This window comes from Phalangium opilio, unplaced genomic scaffold (assembly GCF_054372755.1).
Source record: "Phalangium opilio isolate 3A_F unplaced genomic scaffold, DU_Popi_V2 ptg000087l_1, whole genome shotgun sequence".
In the NCBI taxonomy this organism is placed as follows: Eukaryota; Metazoa; Arthropoda; class Arachnida; order Opiliones; family Phalangiidae; genus Phalangium; species Phalangium opilio.
This window is the reverse complement of record NW_028324192.1, coordinates 4,374,248-4,397,786: the sequence shown is the minus strand read 5'-3', so window position 1 is coordinate 4,397,786 and position 23,539 is coordinate 4,374,248. Positions and strand designations below refer to the sequence as shown.

Here is a 23,539-nt window from a genome sequence, read left to right as displayed (position 1 = left end):
TGAAAGTTAATTAAATTCAAATTATTAACTAGCACTCTCGGCAACGGCCATATCACGCTGAATACACCGATTCTCGTCCGATAACCGAAGTTAAGCAGCGTCGAGCGCGGTCATTACTTGGGAGGGAGACCACTTAGGAACACTGCGTGCCGATGGCTTTTTCACTTTTTTTTCCTCTTTTCAATTTTAATAGATATGTAAAAAGCAAACAGGTTTTCTTTTTGTTATTGTTTTAAAATGATGAAGGTTAATTTGTCTCACTTAATTTAAGTTCGAATTATTAACTAGCACTATCGGCAACGGCCATATCACGCTGAAAACACCGGTTCACGTCCGATCACCGAAGTTAAGCAGCGTCGAGCGCATACAGTACTTGGGAATACTGCGTGCCGTTGGCGTTTTTACTTTTGTTTCCTCTTTCAAATTCCACCAGATATGAAAAAAGCAAACTTATCTTCTTTTTGTTATTGTTTTACAAAGAAGAAAGTTAATTAAATTCAATTTATTAATTAGCATTCTCGGCAACGGCCATATTACGCTGAATACACCGGTTCTCGTCCGATAACCGAAGTTAAGCAGCGTCGAGCGCAGTCATTACTTGGGAGGGAGACCACTTAGGAACACTGCGTGCCGTTGGCTTTTTCACTTTTTTTTCCTCTTTTAAATTTTAATAGATATGTAAAAAGCAAACAGGTTTTCTTTTTGTTATTGTTTTAAAATGATGAAGGTTAATTTGTCTCACTTAATTTAAATCCGAATTATTAACTAGCATTCTCGGCAACGGCCATATCACGCTGAAAACACCTGTTCACGTCCGATCACCGAAGTTAAGCAGCGTCGAGCGCATACAGTACTTGGGAATACTGCGTGCCGTTGGCTTTTCACTTTTGTTTCCTCTTTCAAATTCCACCAGATATGAAAAAAGCAAACATATCTTCTTTTTTGTTATTGTTTTATTGTGATGAAAGTTAATTAAATTCAAATTATTAACTAGCACTCTCGGCAACGGCCATATCACGCTGAAAACACCGTTTCTCGTTCGATAACCGAAGTTAAGCAGCGTCGAGCGCAGTCACTACTTGGGAGGGAGACCACTTAGGAACACTGCGTGCCGTTGGCTTTTTCACTTATTTTTCCTCTTTTAAATTTTAATAGATATGAAAAAAGCAAACATGTTTTCTTTTTGTTATTGTTTTAAAATGATGAAGGTTAATTTGTCTCACTTAATTTAAATTCGAATTATTAACTAGCACTCTCGGTAACGGCCATATCACGCTGAATACACCGGTTCTCGTCCGATAACCGAAGTTAAGCAGCGTCGAGCGCAGTCATTACTTGGGAGGGAGACCACTTAGGAACACTGCGTGCCGTTGGCTTTTTCACTTTTTTTTCCTCTTTTAAATTTTAATAGATATGTAAAAAGCAAACAGGTTTTCTTTTTGTTATTGTTTTAAAATGATGAAGGTTAATTTGTCTCACTTAATTTAAATCCGAATTATTAAATAGCACTCTCGGCAACGGCCATATCACGCTGAGAACACCGGTTCTCGTCCGATCGCCGACGTTAGCAGCGTCGAGCGCAGTCAGTACTTGGGAATACTGCGTGCCGTTTGCTTTTTCACTTTTGTTTCCTCTTTCAATTTCCACCAGATATGAAAAAAGCAAACATATCTTCTTTTTGTTATTGTTTTATAAAGATGAAAGTTAATTAAATTCAAATTATTAACTAGCACTCTCGGCAACGGCCATATCACGCTGAATACACCGATTCTCGTCCGATAACCGAAGTTAAGCAGCGTCGAGCACGGTCATTACTTGGGAGGGAGACCACTTAGGAACACTGCGTGCCGATGGCTTTTTCACTTTTTTTTCCTCTTTTAAATTTTAATAGATATGTAAAAAGCAAACAGGTTTTCTTTTTGTTATTGTTTTAAAATGATGAAGGTTAATTTGTCTCACTTAATTTAAGTTCGAATTATTAACTAGCACTATCGGCAACGGCCATATCACGCTGAAAACACCGGTTCACGTCCGATCACCGAAGTTAAGCAGCGTCGAGCGCATACAGTACTTGGGAATACTGCGTGCCGTTGGCGTTTTTACTTTTGTTTCCTCTTTCAAATTCCACCAGATATGAAAAAAGCAAACTTATCTTCTTTTTGTTATTGTTTTACAAAGAAGAAAGTTAATTAAATTCAAATTATTAATTAGCATTCTCGGCAACGGCCATATTACGCTGAATACACCGGTTCTCGTCCGATAACCGAAGTTAAGCAGCGTCGAGCGCAGTCATTACTTGGGAGGGAGACCACTTAGGAACACTGCGTGCCGTTGGCTTTTTCACTTTTTTTTCCTCTTTTAAATTTTAATAGATATGTAAAAAGCAAACAGGTTTTCTTTTTGTTATTGTTTTAAAATGATGAAGGTTAATTTGTCTCACTTAATTTAAATCCGAATTATTAACTAGCATTCTCGGCAACGGCCATATCACGCTGAAAACACCTGTTCACGTCCGATCACCGAAGTTAAGCAGCGTCGAGCGCATACAGTACTTGGGAATACTGCGTGCCGTTGGCTTTTCACTTTTGTTTCCTCTTTCAAATTCCACCAGATATGAAAAAAGCAAACATATCTTCTTTTTTGTTATTGTTTTATTGTGATGAAAGTTAATTAAATTCAAATTATTAACTAGCACTCTCGGCAACGGCCATATCACGCTGAATACACCGTTTCTCGTTCGATAACCGAAGTTAAGCAGCGTCGAGCGCAGTCACTACTTGGGAGGGAGACCACTTAGGAACACTGCGTGCCGTTGGCTTTTTCACTTATTTTTCCTCTTTTAAATTTTAATAGATATGAAAAAAGCAAACATGTTTTCTTTTTGTTATTGTTTTAAAATGATGAAGGTTAATTTGTCTCACTTAATTTAAATTCGAATTATTAACTAGCACTCTCGGTAACGGCCATATCACGCTGAATACACCGGTTCTCGTCCGATAACCGAAGTTAAGCAGCGTCGAGCGCAGTCATTACTTGGGAGGGAGACCACTTAGGAACACTGCGTGCCGTTGGCTTTTTCACTTTTTTTTCCTCTTTTAAATTTTAATAGATATGTAAAAAGCAAACAGGTTTTCTTTTTGTTATTGTTTTAAAATGATGAAGGTTAATTTGTCTCACTTAATTTAAATCCGAATTATTAAATAGCACTCTCGGCAACGGCCATATCACGCTGAGAACACCGGTTCTCGTCCGATCGCCGACGTTAGCAGCGTCGAGCGCAGTCAGTACTTGGGAATACTGCGTGCCGTTTGCTTTTTCACTTTTGTTTCCTCTTTCAATTTCCACCAGATATGAAAAAAGCAAACATATCTTCTTTTTGTTATTGTTTTATAAAGATGAAAGTTAATTAAATTCAAATTATTAACTAGCACTCTCGGCAACGGCCATATCACGCTGAATACACCGATTCTCGTCCGATAACCGAAGTTAAGCAGCGTCGAGCGCGGTCATTACTTGGGAGGGAGACCACTTAGGAACACTGCGTGCCGATGGCTTTTTCACTTTTTTTTCCTCTTTTAAATTTTAATAGATATGTAAAAAGCAAACAGGTTTTCTTTTTGTTATTGTTTTAAAATGATGAAGGTTAATTTGTCTCACTTAATTTAAGTTCGAATTATTAACTAGCACTATCGGCAACGGCCATATCACGCTGAAAACACCGGTTCACGTCCGATCACCGAAGTTAAGCAGCGTCGAGCGCATACAGTACTTGGGAATACTGCGTGCCGTTGGCGTTTTTACTTTTGTTTCCTCTTTCAAATTCCACCAGATATGAAAAAAGCAAACTTATCTTCTTTTTGTTATTGTTTTACAAAGAAGAAAGTTAAGTAAATTCAAATTATTAATTAGCATTCTCGGCAACGGCCATATTACGCTGAATACACCGGTTCTCGTCCGATAACCGAAGTTAAGCAGCGTCGAGCGCAGTCATTACTTGGGAGGGAGACCACTTAGGAACACTGCGTGCCGTTGGCTTTTTCACTTTTTTTTCCTCTTTTAAATTTTAATAGATATGTAAAAAGCAAACAGGTTTTCTTTTTGTTATTGTTTTAAAATGATGAAAGTTAATTTGTCTCACTTAATTTAAATCCGAATTATTAACTAGCATTCTCGGCAACGGCCATATCACGCTGAAAACACCTGTTCACGTCCGATCACCGAAGTTAAGCAGCGTCGAGCGCATACAGTACTTGGGAATACTGCGTGCCGTTGGCTTTTCACTTTTGTTTCCTCTTTCAAATTCCACCAGATATGAAAAAAGCAAACATATCTTCTTTTTTGTTATTGTTTTATTGTGATGAAAGTTAATTAAATTCAAATTATTAACTAGCACTCTCGGCAACGGCCATATCACGCTGAATACACCGTTTCTCGTTCGATAACCGAAGTTAAGCAGCGTCGAGCGCAGTCACTACTTGGGAGGGAGACCACTTAGGAACACTGCGTGCCGTTGGCTTTTTCACTTATTTTTCCTCTTTTAAATTTTAATAGATATGAAAAAAGCAAACATGTTTTCTTTTTGTTATTGTTTTAAAATGATGAAGGTTAATTTGTCTCACTTAATTTAAATTCGAATTATTAACTAGCACTCTCGGTAACGGCCATATCACGCTGAATACACCGGTTCTCGTCCGATAACCGAAGTTAAGCAGCGTCGAGCGCAGTCAGTACTTGGGAGGGCGACCACTTACGAACACTAATTGCCGTTAGCTTTTTCACTTTTTTTTCCTCTTTTAAATTCCAATAGATATGAAAAAAGCAAACATATTTTCTTTTTGTTATTGTTTGAAAAAGATGAAGGTTAATTTGTCTCACTTAATTTAAATTCGAATTATTATCTAGCACTCTCGGCAACGGCCATATCACGCTGAGAACACCGGATCTCGTCCGATCGCCGACGTTAGCAGCGTCGAGCGCAGTCAGTACTTGGGAATACTGCGTGCCGTTTGCTTTTTTCACTTTTGTTTCCTCTTTCAAATTCCACCAGATATGAAAAAAGCAAACAAATCTTCTTTTAGTTATTGTTTTATAAAGATGAAAGTTAATTAAGTTCAAATTATTAACTAGCACTCTCGGCAACGGCCATATCACGCTGAATACACCGGTTCTCGTCCGATAACCGAAGTTAAGCAGCGTCGAGCGCAGTCAGTACTTGGGAGGGCGACCACTTAGGAACACTGCGTGCCGTTAGCTTTTTCACTTTTTTTTCTCTTTTAAATTCCAATAGATATGAAAAAAGCAAACATATTTTCTTTTTGTTATTGTTTGAAAAAGATGAAGGTTAATTTGTCTCACTTAATTTAAATTCGAATTATTATCTAGCACTCTCGGCAACGGCCATATCACGCTGAGAACACCGGTTCTCGTCCGATCGCCGACGTTAGCAGCGTCGAGCGCAGTCAGTACTTGGGAATACTGCGTGCCGTTTGCTTTTTCACTTTTGTTTCCTCTTTCAAATTCCACCAGATATGAAAAAAGCAAACATATCTTCTTTTTGTTATTGTTTTATAAAGATGAAAGTTAATTAAATTCTATTATTAACTATCACTCTCGGCAACGGCCATATCACGCTGAATATACCGATTCTCGTCCGATAACCGAAGTTAAGCAGCGTCGAGCGCAGTCACTACTTGGGAGGGAGACCACTTAGGAACACTGCGTGCCGTTGGCTTTTTCACTTTTTTTTCCTCTTTTAAATTTTAATAGATATGAAAAAAGCAAACATGTTTTCTTTTTGTTATTGTTTTAAAATGATGAAGGTTAATTTGTCTCACTTAATTTAAATTCGAATTATTAACTAGCACTCTCGGCAACGGCCACATCACGCTGAAAACACCGGTTCACGTCCGATCACCGAAGTAAAGCAGCGTCGAGCGCATACAGTACTTGGGAATACTGCGTGCCGTTTGCTTTTTCACTTTTGTTCCTCTTTTAAATTCCACCAGATATGAAAAAAGCAAACATATCTTCTTTTTGTTATTGTTTTATAAAGATGAAGGTTAATTAAATTCAAATTATTAACTAGCTCTCTCGGCAACGGCCATATCACGCTGAATACACCGGTTCTCGTCCGATAACCGAAGTTAAGCAGCGTCGAGCGCAGTCAGTACTTGGGAGGGCGACCACTTAGGAACACTGCGTGCCGTTAACTTTTTCACTTTTTTTTCCTCTTTTAAATTCCAATAGATATGAAAAAAGCAAACATATTTTCTTTTTTGTTATTGTTTGAAAAAGATGAAGGTAAATTTGTCTCACTTAATTTAAATTCGAATTATTATCTAGCACTCTCGGCAACGGCCATATCACGCTGAATACACCGGTTCTCGTCCGATAACCGAAGTTAAGCAGCGTCGAGCGCAGTCATTACTTGGGAGGGAGACCACTTAGGAACACTGCGTGCCGTTGGCTTTTTCACTTTTTTTTCCTCTTTTAAATTTTAATAGATATGAAAAAAGCAAACATGTTTTCTTTTTGTTATTGTTTTAAAATGATGAAGGTTAATTTGTCTCACTTAATTTAAATTCGAATTGTTAACTATCACTCTCGGCAACGGCCATATCACGCTGAATAAACCGATTCTCGTCCGATAACCGAAGTTAAGCAGCGTCGAGCGCAGTCACTACTTGGGAGGGAGACCACTTAGGAACACTGCGTGCCGTTGGCTTTTTCACTTTTTTTTCCTCTTTTAAATTTTAATAGATATGAAAAAAGCAAACATGTTTTCTTTTTGTTATTGTTTTAAAATGATGAAGGTTAATTTGTCTCACTTAATTTAAATTCGAATTATTAACTAGCACTCTCGGCAACGGCCATATCACGCTGAATACACCGGTTCTCGTCCGATAACCGAAGTTAAGCAGCGTCGAGCGCAGTCAGTACTTGGGAGGGCGACCACTTAGGAACACTGCGTGCCGTTAGCTTTTTCACTTTTTTTTCTCTTTTAAATTCCAATAGATATGAAAAAAGCAAACATATTTTCTTTTTGTTATTGTTTGAAAAAGATGAAGGTTAATTTGTCTCACTTAATTTAAATTCGAATTATTATCTAGCACTCTCGGCAACGGCCATATCACGCTGAGAACACCGGTTCTCGTCCGATCGCCGACGTTAGCAGCGTCGAGCGCAGTCAGTACTTGGGAATACTGCGTGCCGTTTGCTTTTTCACTTTTGTTTCCTCTTTCAAATTCCACCAGATATGAAAAAAGCAAACATATCTTCTTTTTGTTATTGTTTTATAAAGATGAAAGTTAATTAAATTCTATTATTAACTATCACTCTCGGCAACGGCCATATCACGCTGAATACACCGATTCTCGTCCGATAACCGAAGTTAAGCAGCGTCGAGCGCAGTCACTACTTGGGAGGGAGACCACTTAGGAACACTGCGTGCCGTTGGCTTTTTCACTTTTTTTTCCTCTTTTAAATTTTAATAGATATGAAAAAAGCAAACATGTTTTCTTTTTGTTATTGTTTTAAAATGATGAAGGTTAATTTGTCTCACTTAATTTAAATTCGAATTATTAACTAGCACTCTCGGCAACGGCCATATCACGCTGAATACACCGGTTCTCGTCCGATAACCGAAGTTAAGCAGCGTCGAGCGCAGTCAGTACTTGGGAGGGCGACCACTTAGGAACACTGCATGCCGTTAGCTTTTTCACTTTTTTTTCTCTTTTAAATTCCAATAGATATGAAAAAAGCAAACATATTTTCTTTTTGTTATTGTTTGAAAAAGATGAAGGTTAATTTGTCTCACTTAATTTAAATTCGAATTATTATCTAGCACTCTCGGCAACGGCCATATCACGCTGAGAACACCGGTTCTCGTCCGATCGCCGAGGTTAGCAGCGTCGAGCGCAGTCAGTACTTGGGAATACTGCGTGCCGTTTGCTTTTTCACTTTTGTTTCCTCTTTCAAATTCCACCAGATATGAAAAAAGCAAACATATCTTCTTTTTGTTATTGTTTTATAAAGATGAAAGTTAATTAAATTCTATTATTAACTAGCACTCTCGGCAACGGCCATATCACGCTGAATACACCGATTCTCGTCCGATAACCGAAGTTAAGCAGCGTCGAGCGCAGTCGTTACTTGGGAGGGAGACCACTTAGGAACACTGCGTGCCGTTGGCTTTTTCACTTTTTTTCCTCTTTTAAATTTAAATAGATATGAAAAAAGCAAACACGTTTTCTTTTTGTTATTGTTTTAAAATGATGAAGGTTAATTTGTCTCACTTAATTTAAATTCGAATTATTATCTAGCACTCTCGGCAACGGCCATATCACGCTGAAAACACCGGTTCACGTCCGATCACCGAAGTAAAGCAGCGTCGAGCGCATACAGTACTTGGGAATACTGCGTGCCGTTTGCTTTTTCACTTTTGTTCCTCTTTTAAATTCCACCAGATATGAAAAAAGCAAACATATCTTCTTTTTGTTATTGTTTTATAAAGATGAAGGTTAATTAAATTCAAATTATTAACTAGCTCTCTCGGCAACGGCCATATCACGCTGAATACACCGGTTCTCGTCCGATAACCGAAGTTAAGCAGCGTCGAGCGCAGTCAGTACTTGGGAGGGCGACCACTTAGGAACACTGCGTGCCGTTAACTTTTTCACTTTTTTTTCCTCTTTTAAATTCCAATACATATGAAAAAAGCAAACATATTTTCTTTTTTGTTATTGTTTGAAAAAGATGAAGGTAAATTTGTCTCACTTAATTTAAATTCGAATTATTATCTAGCACTCTCGGCAACGGCCATATCACGCTGAATACACCGGTTCTCGTCCGATAACCGAAGTTAAGCAGCGTCGAGCGCAGTCATTACTTGGGAGGGAGACCACTTAGGAACACTGCGTGCCGTTGGCTTTTTCACTTTTTTTTCCTCTTTTAAATTTTAATAGATATGAAAAAAGCAAACATGTTTTCTTTTTGTTATTGTTTTAAAATGATGAAGGTTAATTTGTCTCACTTAATTTAAATTCGAATTGTTAACTATCACTCTCGGCAACGGCCATATCACGCTGAATACACCGATTCTCGTCAGATAACCGAAGTTAAGCAGCGCCGAGCGCAGTCACTACTTGGGAGGGAGACCACTTAGGAACACTGCGTGCCGTTGGCTTTTTCACTTTTTTTTCCTCTTTTAAATTTTAATAGATATGAAAAAAGCAAACATGTTTTCTTTTTGTTATTGTTTTAAAATGATGAAGGTTAATTTGTCTCACTTAATTTAAATTCGAATTATTAACTAGCACTCTCGGCAACGGCCATATCACGCTGAATACACCGGTTCTCGTCCGATAACCGAAGTTAAGCAGCGTCGAGCGCAGTCAGTACTTGGGAGGGCGACCACTTAGGAACACTGCGTGCCGTTGGCTTTTTCACTTTTTTTCCTCTTTTAAATTTAAATAGATATGAAAAAAGCAAACACGTTTTCTTTTTGTTATTGTTTTAAAATGATGAAGGTTAATTTGTCTCACTTAATTTAAATTCGAATTATTAACTAGCACTCTCGGCAACGGCCATATCACGCTGAAAACACCGGTTCACGTCCGATCACCGAAGTAAAGCAGCGTCGAGCGCATACAGTACTTGGGAATACTGCGTGCCGTTTGCTTTTTCACTTTTGTTCCTCTTTTAAATTCCACCAGATATGAAAAAAGCAAACATATCTTCTTTTTGTTATTGTTTTATAAAGATGAAGGTTAATTAAATTCAAATTATTAACTAGCTCTCTCGGCAACGGCCATATAACGCTGAATACACCGGTTCTCGTCCGATAACCGAAGTTAAGCAGCGTCGAGCGCAGTCAGTACTTGGGAGGGCGACCACTTAGGAACACTGCGTGCCGTTAACTTTTTCACTTTTTTTTCCTCTTTTAAATTCCAATAGATATGAAAAAAGCAAACATATTTTCTTTTTTGTTATTGTTTGAAAAAGATGAAGGTAAATTTGTCTCACTTAATTTAAATTCGAATTATTATCTAGCACTCTCGGCAACGGCCATATCACGCTGAATACACCGGTTCTCGTCCGATAACCGAAGTTAAGCAGCGTCGAGCGCAGTCATTACTTGGGAGGGAGACCACTTAGGAACACTGCGTGCCGTTGGCTTTTTCACTTTTTTTTCCTCTTTTAAATTTTAATAGATATGAAAAAAGCAAACATGTTTTCTTTTTGTTATTGTTTTAAAATGATGAAGGTTAATTTGTCTCACTTAATTTAAATTCGAATTGTTAACTAGCACTCTCGGCAACGGCCATATCACGCTGAATACACCGGTTCTCGTCCGATAACCGAAGTTAAGCAGCGTCGAGCGCAGTCAGTACTTGGGAGGGCGACCACTTAGGAACACTGCGTGCCGTTATCTTTTCACTTTTTTTTCTCTTTTAAATTCCAATAGATATGAAAAAAGCAAACATATTTTCTTTTTGTTATTGTTTGAAAAAGATGAAGGTTAATTTGTCTCACTTAATTTAAATTCGAATTATTATCTAGCACTCTCGGCAACGGCCATATCACGCTGAGAACACCGGTTCTCGTCCGATCGCCGACGTTAGCAGCGTCGAGCGCAGTCAGTACTTGGGAATACAGCGTGCCGTTTGCTTTTTCACTTTTGTTTCCTCTTTCAAATTCCACCAGATATGAAAAAAGCAAACATATCTTCTTTTTGTTATTGTTTTATAAAGATGAAAGTTAATTAAATTCATTTATTAACTAGCGCTCTTGGCAACGGCCATATCACGCTGAATACACCGATTCTCGTCCGATAACCGAAGTTAAGCAGCGTCGAGCGCAGTCATTACTTGGGAGGGAGACCACTTAGGAACACTGCGTGCCGTTGGCTTTTTCACTTTTTTTCCTCTTTTAAATTTAAATAGACATGAAAAAAGCAAACACGTTTTCTTTTTGTTATTGTTTTAAAATGATGAAGGTTAATTTGTCTCACTTAATTTAAATTCGAATTATTAACTAGCACTCTCGGCAAAGGCCATATCACGCTGAAAACACCGGTTCACGTCCGATCACCGAAGTAAAGCAGCGTCGAGCGCATACAGTGCTTGGGAATACTGCGTGCCGTTTGATTTTTAACTTTTGTTTCCTCTTTTAAATTCCACCAGATATGAAAAAAGCAAACATATCTTCTTTTTGTTATTGTTTTATAAAGATGAAGGCTAATTAAATTCAAATTATTAACTAGCTCTCTCGGCAACGGCCATATCACGCTGAATACACCGGTTCTCGTCCGATAACCGAAGTTAAGCAGCGTCGAGCGCAGTCATTACTTGGGAGGGAGACCACTTAGGAACACTGCGTGCCGTTGGCTTTTTCACTTTTTTTTCCTCTTTTAAATTTTAATAGATATGAAAAAAGCAAATATATTTTCTTTTTTGTTATTGTTTGAAAAAGATGAAGGTTAATTTGTCTCACTTAATTTAAATTCGAATTATTATCTAGCACTCTCGGCAACGGCCATATCACGCTGAATACACCGGTTCTCGTCCGATAACCGAAGTTAAGCAGCGTCGAGCGCAGTCACTACTTGGGAGGGAGACCACTTAGGAACACTGCGTGCCGTTGGCTTTTTCACTTTTTTTTCCTCTTTTAAATTTTAATAGATATGAAAAAAGCAAACATGTTTTCTTTTTGTTATTGTTTTAAAATGATGAAGGTTAATTTGTCTCACTTAATTTAAATTCGAATTATTAACTAGCACTCTTTCGGAAACGGCCATATCACGCTGAATACACCGGTTCTCGTCCGATAACCGAAGTTAAGCAGCGTCGAGCGCAGTCAGTACTTGGGAGGGCGACCACTTAGGAACACTGCGTGCCGTTAGCTTTTTCACTTTTTTTTTCTCTTTTAAATTCCAATAGATATGAAAAAAGCAAACATATTTTCTTTTTGTTATTGTTTGAAAAAGATGAAGGTTAATTTGTCTCACTTAATTTAAATTCGAATTATTATCTAGCACTCTCGGCAACGGCCATATCACGCTGAATACACCGGTTCTCGTCCGATAACCGAAGTTAAGCAGCGTCGAGTGCAGTCATTACTTGGGAGGGAGACCACTTAGGAACACTGCGTGCCGTTGGTTTTTCACTTTTTTTTCCTCTTTTAAATTTTAATAGATATGTAAAAAGCAAACAGGTTTTCTTTTTGTTATTGTTTTTAAATGATGAAGGTTAATTTGTCTCACTTAATTTAAATTCGAATTATTAACTAGCACTCTCGGCAACGGCCATATCACGCTGAATACACCGGTTCACGTCCGATCACCGAAGTTAAGCAATACGTGAACAAACAAACCCCTCCATAGAAAATGCCTTAGACTATACTTTGCAGGCTCGTAACTCTGTTTTTACTGGAGATACGGGGATGTCCTTTGAGTATGTTTTATTCCAATTTGTCCCCCATCTAACCATACTAAAAACATTGAGCTACGACAAACAGGGGCCGAGTATTTAAGCTAAACGTAAACAAACATGCCGTCCATAGGAAATGCATTAGACTATACTTTGCAGGCCCATAACTCTGTGCCTACTAGAGATACGGGGATGTCCCTAGGATATGTTATAGACCAAATTGTCCCCCATCTAACCATACTAAAAACATTGAGCTACGACAAACAGGGGCCGAGATATTAAGCAAAATGTTCGTCAACTTTGGTATCGTCTCACTTATTTTATTATGTTACTTATGATTTTTGCACTAAACTTTGGAGGCTCATAACTCTTGTTCTACAAGAGATACTGGGATCTCCTTTGTATATGTTATAGTACTCTTTGCTCCCCATACAAGGATACTTTAAACTTGAGGCTACCTCAATATCGTCGTCAATTTATTTTTTGTCTCACTTATTGTTAGAAGGTTACTTTTGATTTTTGAAAAAAAACTTTGCAGGCTCGTAACTCTGTTTCTACTGGAGATACGGGGATGTCCTTTGAGTATGTTATAGACCAATTTGTCCCCCTTCTAGCCATACTAAGAATTAGGGCTACGACAAACAGTAGTCGAGTAATTAAGCTAATCGTAAACAAACAAACCCCTCCATAGGAAATGCATTAGACTATAATTTGCAGGCCCATTACTCTGTGTCTACTTGAGATACGGGGATGTCCTTAGGATATGTTATAGTCCAATTTGTTTCCCATCTAACCATACTAAAAACTTTGGGCTACGAGAAACAGGGGCCGAGTAATTAAGCTAAACGTAAACAAACAACCCCTCCATAGGAAATGCATTAGACTATACTTTGCAGGCTCGTAACTCTGTTTCTACTGGAAATACGGGGATGTCCTTTGAGTATGTTTTATTCCAATTTGTCCCCCATCTAACCATACTAAAAACATTGAGCTACGACAAACAGGGGCCGAGATATTAAGCAAAATGTTCGTCAACTTTGGTATCGTCTCACTTATTTTTATTATGTTACTTATGATTTTTGCACTAAACTTTGGAGGCTCATAACTCTTGTTCTACAAGAGATACTGGATCTCCTTTGGATATGTTATAGTACTCTTTGCTCCCCATACGAGGATACTTTAAACTTGAGGCTACCGCAATATCGTCGTCAATTTACTTTTTGTCTCACTTATTGTTAGAAGGTTACTTTTGATTTTTGAAAATAAACTTTGTAGGCTCGTAACTCTGTTTCTACTGGAGATACGGGGATGTCCTTTGAGTATGTTATAGACCAATTTGTCCCCCATCTAGCCATACTAAGAATTAGGGCTACGACAAACAGTAGTCGAGTAATTAAGCTAATCGTAAACAAACAAATTCCTCCATAGGAAATACATTAGACTAAATTCTGGAGGCTTGTAACTCTGGTTCTACCAGAGATACGGGGATGTAAATAATGTGACCTTGACACAAATGTTCGGATAATTATAAAGGTCTTTGCATGTTCCAAGCAAAAAAAAAAAACTTCGCGGTTTCAAACCTGTGGCCTTCCGGGAGTGAGGCGGATGCGATAACCGCTACACTAAAGATATGTTATTATTTTTAATCGAAGGAACAGGGTCAAGTAATTAAGCAATACGTGAACAAACAAACCCCTCCATAGAAAATGCATTAGACTATACTTTGCAGGCTCGTAACTCTGTTTCTACTGGAGATACGGGGATGTCCTTTGAGTATGTTATAGACCAATTTGTCCAACATCTAGCCATACTAAGAATAAGGGCTACGACAAACAGTAGTCGAGTAATTAAGCTAATCGTAAACAAACAAACCCCTCCATAGAAAATGCATTAGACTCTACTTTGCAGGCTCGTAACTCAGTTTCTCCTGGAGATACGGGGATGTCCTTTGAGTATGTTATAGTCCAATTTGTCCCCCATCTAACCATACTAAAAACATTGAGCTACGACAAACAGGGGCCGAGATATTAAGCAAAATGTTCGTCAACTTTGGTATCGTCTCACTTATTTTTATTATGGTACTTATGATTTTTGCACTAAACTTTGGAGGCTCATAACTCTTGTTCTACAAGAGATACTGGGATCTCCTTTGGATATGTTATAGTACTCTTTGCTCCCCATACAAGGATACTTTAAACTTGAGGCTACCGCAATATCGTCGTCAACTTACTTTTTGTCTCACTTATTGTTAGAAGGTTACTTTTGATTTTTGAAAATAAACTTTGCAGGCTCGTAACTCTGTTTCTACTGGAGATACGGGGATGTCCTTTGAGTATGTTATAGACCAATTTGTCCCCCATCTAGCCATACTAAGAATTAGGGCTTCGACAAACAGTAGTCGAGTAATTAAGCTAATCGTAAACAAACAAACCCCTCCATAGGAAATACATTAGACTAAATTCTGGAGGCTTGTAACTCTGGTTCTACCAGAGGTACGGGGATGTAAATAATGTGACCTTGACACAAATGTTCGGATAATTATAAAGGTCTTTGCATGTTCCAAGCAAAAAAAAAACTTCGCGGTTTCGAGCCTGTGGCCTTCCGGGAGTGAGGCGGATGCGATAACCTCTACACCAAAGATATGTTATTATTTTTAATCGAAAGAACAGGGTCAAGTAGTTAAGCAATACGTGAACAAACAAACCCCTCCATAGAAAATGCATTAGACTCTACTTTGCAGGCTCGTAACTCTGTTTCTACTGGAGATACGGGGATGTCCTTTGAGTATGTTATAGGCCAATTTGTCCCCCATCTAACCATACTAAAAACATTGAGCTACGACAAACAGGGGCCGAGTATTTAAGCTAAACGTAAACAAACATGCCGTCCATAGGAAATGCATTAGACTATACTTTGCAGGCCCATAACTCTGTGTCTACTAGAGATACGGGGATGTCCCTAGGATATGTTATAGACCAAATTGTCCCCCATCTAACCATACTAAAAACATTGAGCTACGACAAACAGGGGCCGAGATATTAAACAAAATGTTCGTCAACTTTGGTATCGTCTCACTTATTTTATTATGTTACTTATGATTTTTGCACTAAACTTTGGAGGCTCATAACTCTTGTTCTACAAGAGATACTGGGATCTCCTTTGGATATGTTATAGTACTCTTTGCTCCCCATACAAGGATACTTTAAACTTGAGGCTACCTCAATATCGTCGTCAACTTATTTTTTGTCTCACTTATTGTTAGAAGGTTACTTTTGATTTTTGAAAAAAAACTTTGCAGGCTCGTAACTCTGTTTCTACTGGAGATACGGGGATGTCCTTTGAGTATGTTATAGACCAATTTGTCCCCCTTCTAGCCATACTAAGAATTAGGGCTACGACAAACAGTAGTCGAGTAATTAAGCTAATCGTAAACAAACAAACCCCTCCATAGGAAATGCATTAGACTATACTTTGCAGGCCCATTACTCTGTGTCTACTTGAGATACGGGGATGTCCTTAGGATATGTTATAGTCCAATTTGTTTCCCATCTAACCATACTAAAAACTTTGGGCTACGAGAAACAGGGGCCGAGTAATTAAGCTAAACGTAAACAAACAACCCCTCCATAGGAAATGCATTAGACTATACTTTGCAGGCTCGTAACTCTGTTTCTACTGGAAATACGGGGATGTCCTTTGAGTATGTTTTATTCCAATTTGTCCCCCATCTAACCATACTAAAAACATTGAGCTACGACAAACAGGGGCCAAGATATTAAGCAAAATGTTCGTCAACTTTGGTATCGTCTCACTTATTTTTATTATGTTACTTATGATTTTTGCACTAAACTTTGGAGGCTCATAACTCTTGTTCTACAAGAGATACTGGGATCTCCTTTGGATATGTTATAGTACTCTTTGCTCCCCATACAAGGATACTTTAAACTTGAGGCTACCGCAATATCGTCGTCAACTTACTTTTTGTCTCACTTATTGTTAGAAGGTTACTTTTGATTTTTGAAAATAAACTTTGCAGGCTCGTAACTCTGTTTCTACTGGAGATACGGGGATGTCCTTTGAGTATGTTATAGACCAATTTGTCCCCCATCTAGCCATACTAAGAATTAGGGCTACGACAAACAGTAGTCGAGTAATTAAGCTAATCGTAAACAAACAAACCCCTCCATAGGAAATACATTAGACTAAATTCTGGAGGCTTGTAACTCTGGTTCTACCAGAGATACGGGGATGTAAATAATGTGACCTTGACACAAATGTTCGGATAATTATAAAGGTCTTTGCATGTTCCAAGCAAAAAAAAAAAACTTCGCGGTTTCAAACCTGTGGCCTTCCGGGAGTGAGGCGGATGCGATAACCGCTACACTAAAGATATGTTATTATTTTTAATCGAAGGAACAGGGTCAAGTAATTAAGCAATACGTGAACAAACAAACCCCTCCATAGAAAATGCATTAGACTATACTTTGCAGGCTCGTAACTCTGTTTCTACTGGAGATACGGGGATGTCCTTTGAGTATGTTATAGACCAATTTGTCCAACATCTAGCCATACTAAGAATAAGGGCTACGACAAACAGTAGTCGAGTAATTAAGCTAATCGTAAACAAACAAACCCCTCCATAGGAAATACATTAGACTAAATTCTGGAGGCTCGTAACTCTGGTTCTACCAGAGATACGGGGATGTAAATAATGTGACCTTGACACAAATGTTCGGATAATTATGAAGGTCTTTGCATGTTCCAAGCAAAAAAAAAACTTCGCGGTTTCGAACCTGTGGCCTTCCGGGAGTGAGGCGGATGCGATAACCTCTACACTAAAGATATGTTATTATTTTTAATCGAAAGAACAGGGTCAAGTAGTTAAGCAATACGTGAACAAACAAACCCCTCCATAGAAAATGCATTAGACTCTACTTTGCAGGCTCGTAACTCTGTTTGTACTGGAGATACGGGGATGTCCTTTGAGTATGCTATAGTCCAATTTGTCCCCCATCTAACCATACTAAAAACATTGAGCTACGACAAACAGGGGCCGAGATATTAAGCAAAATGTTCGTCAACTTTGGTATCGTCTCACTTATTTTTATTATGTTACTTATGATTTTTGCACTAAACTTTGGAGGCTCATAACTCTTGTCCTACAAGAGATACTAGGATCTCCTTTGGATATGTTATAGTACTCTTTGCTCCCCATACAAGGATACTTTAAACTTGAGGCTACCGCAATAACGTCGTCAACTTACTTTTTGTCTCACTTATTGTTAGAAGGTTACTTTTGATTTTTGAAAATAAACTTTGCAGGCTCGTAACTCTGTTTTTACTGGAGATACGGGGATGTCCTTTGAGTATGTTATAGACCAATTTGTCCCCCATCTAGCCATACTAAGAATTAGGGCTACGACAAACAGTAGTCGAGTAATTAAGCTAATCGTAAACAAACAAACCCCTCCATAGGAAATACATTAGACTAAATTCTGGAGGCTTGTAACTCTGGTTCTACCAGAGATACGGGGATGTAAATAATGTGACCTTGACACAAATGTTCGGATAATTATAAAGGTCTTTGCATGTTCCAAGCAAAAAAAAAAAACTTCGCGGTTTCAAACCTGTGGCCTTCCGGGAGTGAGGCGGATGCGATAACCGCTACACTAAAGATATGTTATTATTTTTAATCGAAGGAACAGGGTCAAGTAATTAAGCAATACGTGAACAAACAAACCCCTCCATAGAAAATGCATTAGACTATACTTTGCAGGCTCGTAACTCTGTTTCTACTGGAGATACGGGGATGTCCTTTGAGTATGTTATAGACCAATTTGTCCAACATCTAGCCATACTAAGAATAAGGGCTACGACAAACAGTAGTCGAGTAATTAAGCTAATCGTAAACAAACAAACCCCTCCATAGGAAATACATTAGACTAAATTCTGGAGGCTCGTAACTCTGGTTCTACCAGAGATACGGGGATGTAAATAATGTGACCTTGACACAAATGTTCGGATAATTATAAAGGTCTTTGCATGTTCCAAGCAAAAAAAAAAACTTCGCGGTTTCGAACCTGTGGCCTTCCGGGAGTGAGGCGGATGCGATAACCTCTACACTAAAGATATGTTATTATTTTTAATCGAAAGAACAGGGTCAAGTAGTTAAGCAATACGTGAACAAACAAACCCCTCCATAGAAAATGCATTAGACTATACTTTGCAGGCTCGTAACTCTGTTTTTACTGGAGATACGGGGATGTCCTTTGAGTATGTTTTATTCCAATTTGTCCTCCATCTAACCATACTAAAAACATTGAGCTACGACAAACAGGGGCCGAGTATTTAAGCTAAACGTAAACAAACATGCCGTCCATAGGAAATGCATTAGACTATACTTTGCAGGCCCATAACTCTGTGCCTACTAGAGATACGGGGATGTCCCTAGGATATGTTATAGACCAAATTGTCCCCCATCTAACCATACTAAAAACATTGAGCTACGACAAACAGGGGCCGAGATATTAAGCAAAATGTTCGTCAACTTTGGTATCGTCTCACTTATTTTATTATGTTACTTATGATTTTTGCACTAAACTTTGGAGGCTCATAACTCTTGTTCTACAAGAGATACTGGGATCTCCTTTGTATATGTTATAGTACTCTTTGCTCCCCATACAAGGATACTTTAAACTTGAGGCTACCTCAATATCGTCGTCAACTTATTTTTTGTCTCACTTATTGTTAGAAGGTTACTTTTGATTTTTGAAAAAAAACTTTGCAGGCTCGTAACTCTGTTTCTACTGGAGATACGGGGATGTCCTTTGAGTATGTTATAGACCAATTTGTCCCCCTTCTAGCCATACTAAGAATTAGGGCTACGACAAACAGTAGTCGAGTAATTAAGCTAATCGTAAACAAACAAACCCCTCCATAGGAAATGCATTAGACTATAATTTGCAGGCCCATTACTCTGTGTCTACTTGAGATACGGGGATGTCCTTAGGATATGTTATAGTCCAATTTGTTTCCCATCTAACCATACTAAAAACTTTGGGCTACGAGAAACAGGGGCCGAGTAATTAAGCTAAACGTAAACAAACAACCCCTCCATAGGAAATGCATTAGACTATACTTTGCAGGCTCGTAACTCTGTTTCTACTGGAAATACGGGGATGTCCTTTGAGTATGTTTTATTCCAATTTGTCCCCCATCTAACCATACTAAAAACATTGAGCTACGACAAACAGGGGCCGAGATATTAAGCAAAATGTTCGTCAACTTTGGTATCGTCTCACTTATTTTATTATGTTACTTATGATTTTTGCACTAAACTTTGGAGGCTCATAACTCTTGTTCTACAAGAGATACTGGGATCTCCTTTGGATATGTTATAGTACTCTTTGCTCCCCATACGAGGATACTTTAAACTTGAGGCTACCGCAATATCGTCGTCAATTTACTTTTTGTCTCACTTATTGTTAGAAGGTTACTTTTGATTTTTGAAAATAAACTTTGTAGGCTCGTAACTCTGTTTCTACTGGAGATACGGGGATGTCCTTTGAGTATGTTATAGACCAATTTGTCCCCCATCTAGCCATACTAAGAATTAGGGCTACGACAAACAGTAGTCGAGTAATTAAGCTAATCGTAAACAAACAAATTCCTCCATAGGAAATACATTAGACTAAATTCTGGAGGCTTGTAACTCTGGTTCTACCAGAGATACGGGGATGTAAATAATGTGACCTTGACACAAATGTTCGGATAATTATAAAGGTCTTTGCATGTTCCAAGCAAAAAAAAAAAACTTCGCGGTTTCAAACCTGTGGCCTTCCGGGAGTGAGGCGGATGCGATAACCGCTACACTAAAGATATGTTATTATTTTTAATCGAAGGAACAGGGTCAAGTAATTAAGCAATACGTGAACAAACAAACCCCTCCATAGAAAATGCATTAGACTATACTTTGCAGGCTCGTAACTCTGTTTCTACTGGAGATACGGGGATGTCCTTTGAGTATGTTATAGACCAATTTGTCCAACATCTAGCCATACTAAGAATAAGGGCTACGACAAACAGTAGTCGAGTAATTAAGCTAATCGTAAACAAACAAACCCCTCCATAGAAAATGCATTAGACTCTACTTTGCAGGCTCGTAACTCAGTTTCTCCTGGAGATACGGGGATGTCCTTTGAGTATGTTATAGTCCAATTTGTCCCCCATCTAACCATACTAAAAACATTGAGCTACGACAAACAGGGGCCGAGATATTAAGCAAAATGTTCGTCAACTTTGGTATCGTCTCACTTATTTTTATTATGGTACTTATGATTTTTGCACTAAACTTTGGAGGCTCATAACTCTTGTTCTACAAGAGATACTGGGATCTCCTTTGGATATGTTATAGTACTCTTTGCTCCCCATACAAGGATACTTTAAACTTGAGGCTACCGCAATATCGTCGTCAACTTACTTTTTGTCTCACTTATTGTTAGAAGGTTACTTTTGATTTTTGAAAATAAACTTTGCAGGCTCGTAACTCTGTTTCTACTGGAGATACGGGGATGTCCTTTGAGTATGTTATAGACCAATTTGTCCCCCATCTAGCCATACTAAGAATTAGGGCTTCGACAAACAGTAGTCGAGTAATTAAGCTAATCGTAAACAAACAAACCCCTCCATAGGAAATACATTAGACTAAATTCTGGAGGCTTGTAACTCTGGTTCTACCAGAGGTACGGGGATGTAAATAATGTGACCTTGACACAAATGTTCGGATAATTATAAAGGTCTTTGCATGTTCCAAGCAAAAAAAAAAACTTCGCGGTTTCGAGCCTGTGGCCTTCCGGGAGTGAGGCGGATGCGATAACCTCTACACCAAAGATATGTTATTATTTTTAATCGAAAGAACAGGGTCAAGTAGTTAAGCAATACGTGAACAAACAAACCCCTCCATAGAAAATGCATTAGACTCTACTTTGCAGGCTCGTAACTCTGTTTCTACTGGAGATACGGGGATGTCCTTTGAGTATGTTATAGGCCAATTTGTCCCCCATCTAACCATACTAAAAACATTGAGCTACGACAAACAGGGGCCGAGTATTTAAGCTAAACGTAAACAAACATGCCGTCCATAGGAAATGCATTAGACTATACTTTGCAGGCCCATAACTCTGTGTCTACTAGAGATACGGGGATGTCCCTAGGATATGTTATAGACCAAATTGTCCCCCATCTAACCATACTAAAAACATTGAGCTACGACAAACAGGGGCCGAGATATTAAACAAAATGTTCGTCAACTTTGGTATCGTCTCACTTATTTTATTATGTTACTTATGATTTTTGCACTAAACTTTGGAGGCTCATAACTCTTGTTCTACAAGAGATACTGGGATCTCCTTTGGATATGTTATAGTACTCTTTGCTCCCCATACAAGGATACTTTAAACTTGAGGCTACCGCAATATCGTCGTCAACTTACTTTTTGTCTCACTTATTGTTAGAAGGTTACTTTTGATTTTTGAAAATAAACTTTGCAGGCTCGTAACTCTGTTTCTACTGGAGATACGGGGATGTCCTTTGAGTATGTTATAGACCAATTTGTCCCCCATCTAGCCATACTAAGAATTAGGGCTTCGACAAACAGTAGTCGAGTAATTAAGCTAATCGTAAACAAACAAACCCCTCCATAGGAAATACATTAGACTAAATTCTGGAGGCTTGTAACTCTGGTTCTACCAGAGGTACGGGGATGTAAATAATGTGACCTTGACACAAATGTTCGGATAATTATAAAGGTCTTTGCATGTTCCAAGCAAAAAAAAAAACTTCGCGGTTTCGAGCCTGTGGCCTTCCGGGAGTGAGGCGGATGCGATAACCTCTACACCAAAGATATGTTATTATTTTTAATCGAAAGAACAGGGTCAAGTAGTTAAGCAATACGTGAACAAACAAACCCCTCCATAGAAAATGCATTAGACTCTACTTTGCAGGCTCGTAACTCTGTTTCTACTGGAGATACGGGGATGTCCTTTGAGTATGTTATAGGCCAATTTGTCCCCCATCTAACCATACTAAAAACATTGAGCTACGACAAACAGGGGCCGAGTATTTAAGCTAAACGTAAACAAACATGCCGTCCATAGGAAATGCATTAGACTATACTTTGCAGGCCCATAACTCTGTGTCTACTAGAGATACGGGGATGTCCCTAGGATATGTTATAGACCAAATTGTCCCCCATCTAACCATACTAAAAACATTGAGCTACGACAAACAGGGGCCGAGATATTAAACAAAATGTTCGTCAACTTTGGTATCGTCTCACTTATTTTATTATGTTACTTATGATTTTTGCACTAAACTTTGGAGGCTCATAACTCTTGTTCTACAAGAGATACTGGGATCTCCTTTGGATATGTTATAGTACTCTTTGCTCCCCATACAAGGATACTTTAAACTTGAGGCTACCGCAATATCGTCGTCAACTTACTTTTTGTCTCACTTATTGTTAGAAGGTTACTTTTGATTTTTGAAAATAAACTTTGCAGGCTCGTAACTCTGTTTCTACTGGAGATACGGGGATGTCCTTTGAGTATGTTATAGACCAATTTGTCCCCCATCTAGCCATACTAAGAATTAGGGCTACGACAAACAGTAGTCGAGTAATTAAGCTAATCGTAAACAAACAAACCCCTCCATAGGAAATACATTAGACTAAATTCTGGAGGCTTGTAACTCTGGTTCTACCAGAGATACGGGGATGTAAATAATGTGACCTTGACACAAATGTTCGGATAATTATAAAGGTCTTTGCATGTTCCAAGCAAAAAAAAAAACTTCGCGGTTTCAAACCTGTGGCCTTCCGGGAGTGAGGCGGATGCGATAACCGCTACACTAAAGATATGTTATTATTTTTAATCGAAGGAACAGGGTCAAGTAATTATGCAATACGTGAACAAACAAACCCCTCCATAGAAAATGCATTAGACTATACTTTGCAGGCTCGTAACTCTGTTTCTACTGGAGATACGGGGATGTCCTTTGAGTATGTTATAGACCAATTTGTCCAACATCTAGCCATACTAAGAATAAGGGCTACG

General features: G+C 38.5%; 39 pseudogenes; all 39 read left to right on the top strand.

The window, feature by feature from the left end:
* The first annotated feature begins 39 nt into the window (after nt 1-39).
* LOC149650365 (5S ribosomal RNA) lies at nt 40-158 on the top strand (annotated as a pseudogene).
* A 137-nt stretch (nt 159-295) lies between these two features.
* On the top strand, nt 296-398 carry LOC149650364 (5S ribosomal RNA; annotated as a pseudogene).
* Nucleotides 399-520: 122 nt separating this feature from the next.
* Nucleotides 521-639, top strand: LOC149650363 (5S ribosomal RNA; annotated as a pseudogene).
* Nucleotides 640-776: 137 nt separating this feature from the next.
* LOC149650362 (5S ribosomal RNA) lies at nt 777-879 on the top strand (annotated as a pseudogene).
* A 122-nt stretch (nt 880-1,001) lies between these two features.
* On the top strand, nt 1,002-1,120 carry LOC149650361 (5S ribosomal RNA; annotated as a pseudogene).
* Nucleotides 1,121-1,257: 137 nt separating this feature from the next.
* On the top strand, nt 1,258-1,376 carry LOC149650360 (5S ribosomal RNA; annotated as a pseudogene).
* Nucleotides 1,377-1,737: 361 nt separating this feature from the next.
* Nucleotides 1,738-1,856, top strand: LOC149650359 (5S ribosomal RNA; annotated as a pseudogene).
* A 137-nt stretch (nt 1,857-1,993) lies between these two features.
* LOC149650358 (5S ribosomal RNA) lies at nt 1,994-2,096 on the top strand (annotated as a pseudogene).
* A 122-nt stretch (nt 2,097-2,218) lies between these two features.
* Nucleotides 2,219-2,337, top strand: LOC149650357 (5S ribosomal RNA; annotated as a pseudogene).
* A 137-nt stretch (nt 2,338-2,474) lies between these two features.
* LOC149650356 (5S ribosomal RNA) lies at nt 2,475-2,577 on the top strand (annotated as a pseudogene).
* A 122-nt stretch (nt 2,578-2,699) lies between these two features.
* On the top strand, nt 2,700-2,818 carry LOC149650355 (5S ribosomal RNA; annotated as a pseudogene).
* A 137-nt stretch (nt 2,819-2,955) lies between these two features.
* Nucleotides 2,956-3,074, top strand: LOC149650354 (5S ribosomal RNA; annotated as a pseudogene).
* A 361-nt stretch (nt 3,075-3,435) lies between these two features.
* LOC149650353 (5S ribosomal RNA) lies at nt 3,436-3,554 on the top strand (annotated as a pseudogene).
* Nucleotides 3,555-3,691: 137 nt separating this feature from the next.
* Nucleotides 3,692-3,794, top strand: LOC149650352 (5S ribosomal RNA; annotated as a pseudogene).
* A 122-nt stretch (nt 3,795-3,916) lies between these two features.
* On the top strand, nt 3,917-4,035 carry LOC149650351 (5S ribosomal RNA; annotated as a pseudogene).
* Nucleotides 4,036-4,172: 137 nt separating this feature from the next.
* On the top strand, nt 4,173-4,275 carry LOC149650350 (5S ribosomal RNA; annotated as a pseudogene).
* Nucleotides 4,276-4,397: 122 nt separating this feature from the next.
* On the top strand, nt 4,398-4,516 carry LOC149650349 (5S ribosomal RNA; annotated as a pseudogene).
* Nucleotides 4,517-4,653: 137 nt separating this feature from the next.
* On the top strand, nt 4,654-4,772 carry LOC149650348 (5S ribosomal RNA; annotated as a pseudogene).
* Nucleotides 4,773-5,134: 362 nt separating this feature from the next.
* On the top strand, nt 5,135-5,253 carry LOC149650347 (5S ribosomal RNA; annotated as a pseudogene).
* Nucleotides 5,254-5,612: 359 nt separating this feature from the next.
* Nucleotides 5,613-5,731, top strand: LOC149650346 (5S ribosomal RNA; annotated as a pseudogene).
* A 361-nt stretch (nt 5,732-6,092) lies between these two features.
* On the top strand, nt 6,093-6,211 carry LOC149650345 (5S ribosomal RNA; annotated as a pseudogene).
* A 138-nt stretch (nt 6,212-6,349) lies between these two features.
* On the top strand, nt 6,350-6,468 carry LOC149650344 (5S ribosomal RNA; annotated as a pseudogene).
* A 137-nt stretch (nt 6,469-6,605) lies between these two features.
* Nucleotides 6,606-6,724, top strand: LOC149650343 (5S ribosomal RNA; annotated as a pseudogene).
* Nucleotides 6,725-6,861: 137 nt separating this feature from the next.
* On the top strand, nt 6,862-6,980 carry LOC149650342 (5S ribosomal RNA; annotated as a pseudogene).
* Nucleotides 6,981-7,339: 359 nt separating this feature from the next.
* On the top strand, nt 7,340-7,458 carry LOC149650341 (5S ribosomal RNA; annotated as a pseudogene).
* A 137-nt stretch (nt 7,459-7,595) lies between these two features.
* LOC149650340 (5S ribosomal RNA) lies at nt 7,596-7,714 on the top strand (annotated as a pseudogene).
* A 359-nt stretch (nt 7,715-8,073) lies between these two features.
* On the top strand, nt 8,074-8,192 carry LOC149650339 (5S ribosomal RNA; annotated as a pseudogene).
* A 360-nt stretch (nt 8,193-8,552) lies between these two features.
* On the top strand, nt 8,553-8,671 carry LOC149650338 (5S ribosomal RNA; annotated as a pseudogene).
* Nucleotides 8,672-8,809: 138 nt separating this feature from the next.
* Nucleotides 8,810-8,928, top strand: LOC149650337 (5S ribosomal RNA; annotated as a pseudogene).
* Nucleotides 8,929-9,065: 137 nt separating this feature from the next.
* LOC149650336 (5S ribosomal RNA) lies at nt 9,066-9,184 on the top strand (annotated as a pseudogene).
* A 137-nt stretch (nt 9,185-9,321) lies between these two features.
* LOC149650335 (5S ribosomal RNA) lies at nt 9,322-9,440 on the top strand (annotated as a pseudogene).
* A 360-nt stretch (nt 9,441-9,800) lies between these two features.
* Nucleotides 9,801-9,919, top strand: LOC149650334 (5S ribosomal RNA; annotated as a pseudogene).
* Nucleotides 9,920-10,057: 138 nt separating this feature from the next.
* LOC149650333 (5S ribosomal RNA) lies at nt 10,058-10,176 on the top strand (annotated as a pseudogene).
* Nucleotides 10,177-10,313: 137 nt separating this feature from the next.
* LOC149650332 (5S ribosomal RNA) lies at nt 10,314-10,432 on the top strand (annotated as a pseudogene).
* Nucleotides 10,433-10,790: 358 nt separating this feature from the next.
* On the top strand, nt 10,791-10,909 carry LOC149650331 (5S ribosomal RNA; annotated as a pseudogene).
* Nucleotides 10,910-11,270: 361 nt separating this feature from the next.
* Nucleotides 11,271-11,389, top strand: LOC149650330 (5S ribosomal RNA; annotated as a pseudogene).
* Nucleotides 11,390-11,527: 138 nt separating this feature from the next.
* Nucleotides 11,528-11,646, top strand: LOC149650329 (5S ribosomal RNA; annotated as a pseudogene).
* A 139-nt stretch (nt 11,647-11,785) lies between these two features.
* LOC149650328 (5S ribosomal RNA) lies at nt 11,786-11,904 on the top strand (annotated as a pseudogene).
* Nucleotides 11,905-12,041: 137 nt separating this feature from the next.
* LOC149650327 (5S ribosomal RNA) lies at nt 12,042-12,160 on the top strand (annotated as a pseudogene).
* The last annotated feature ends 11,379 nt before the right edge of the window (nt 12,161-23,539 follow it).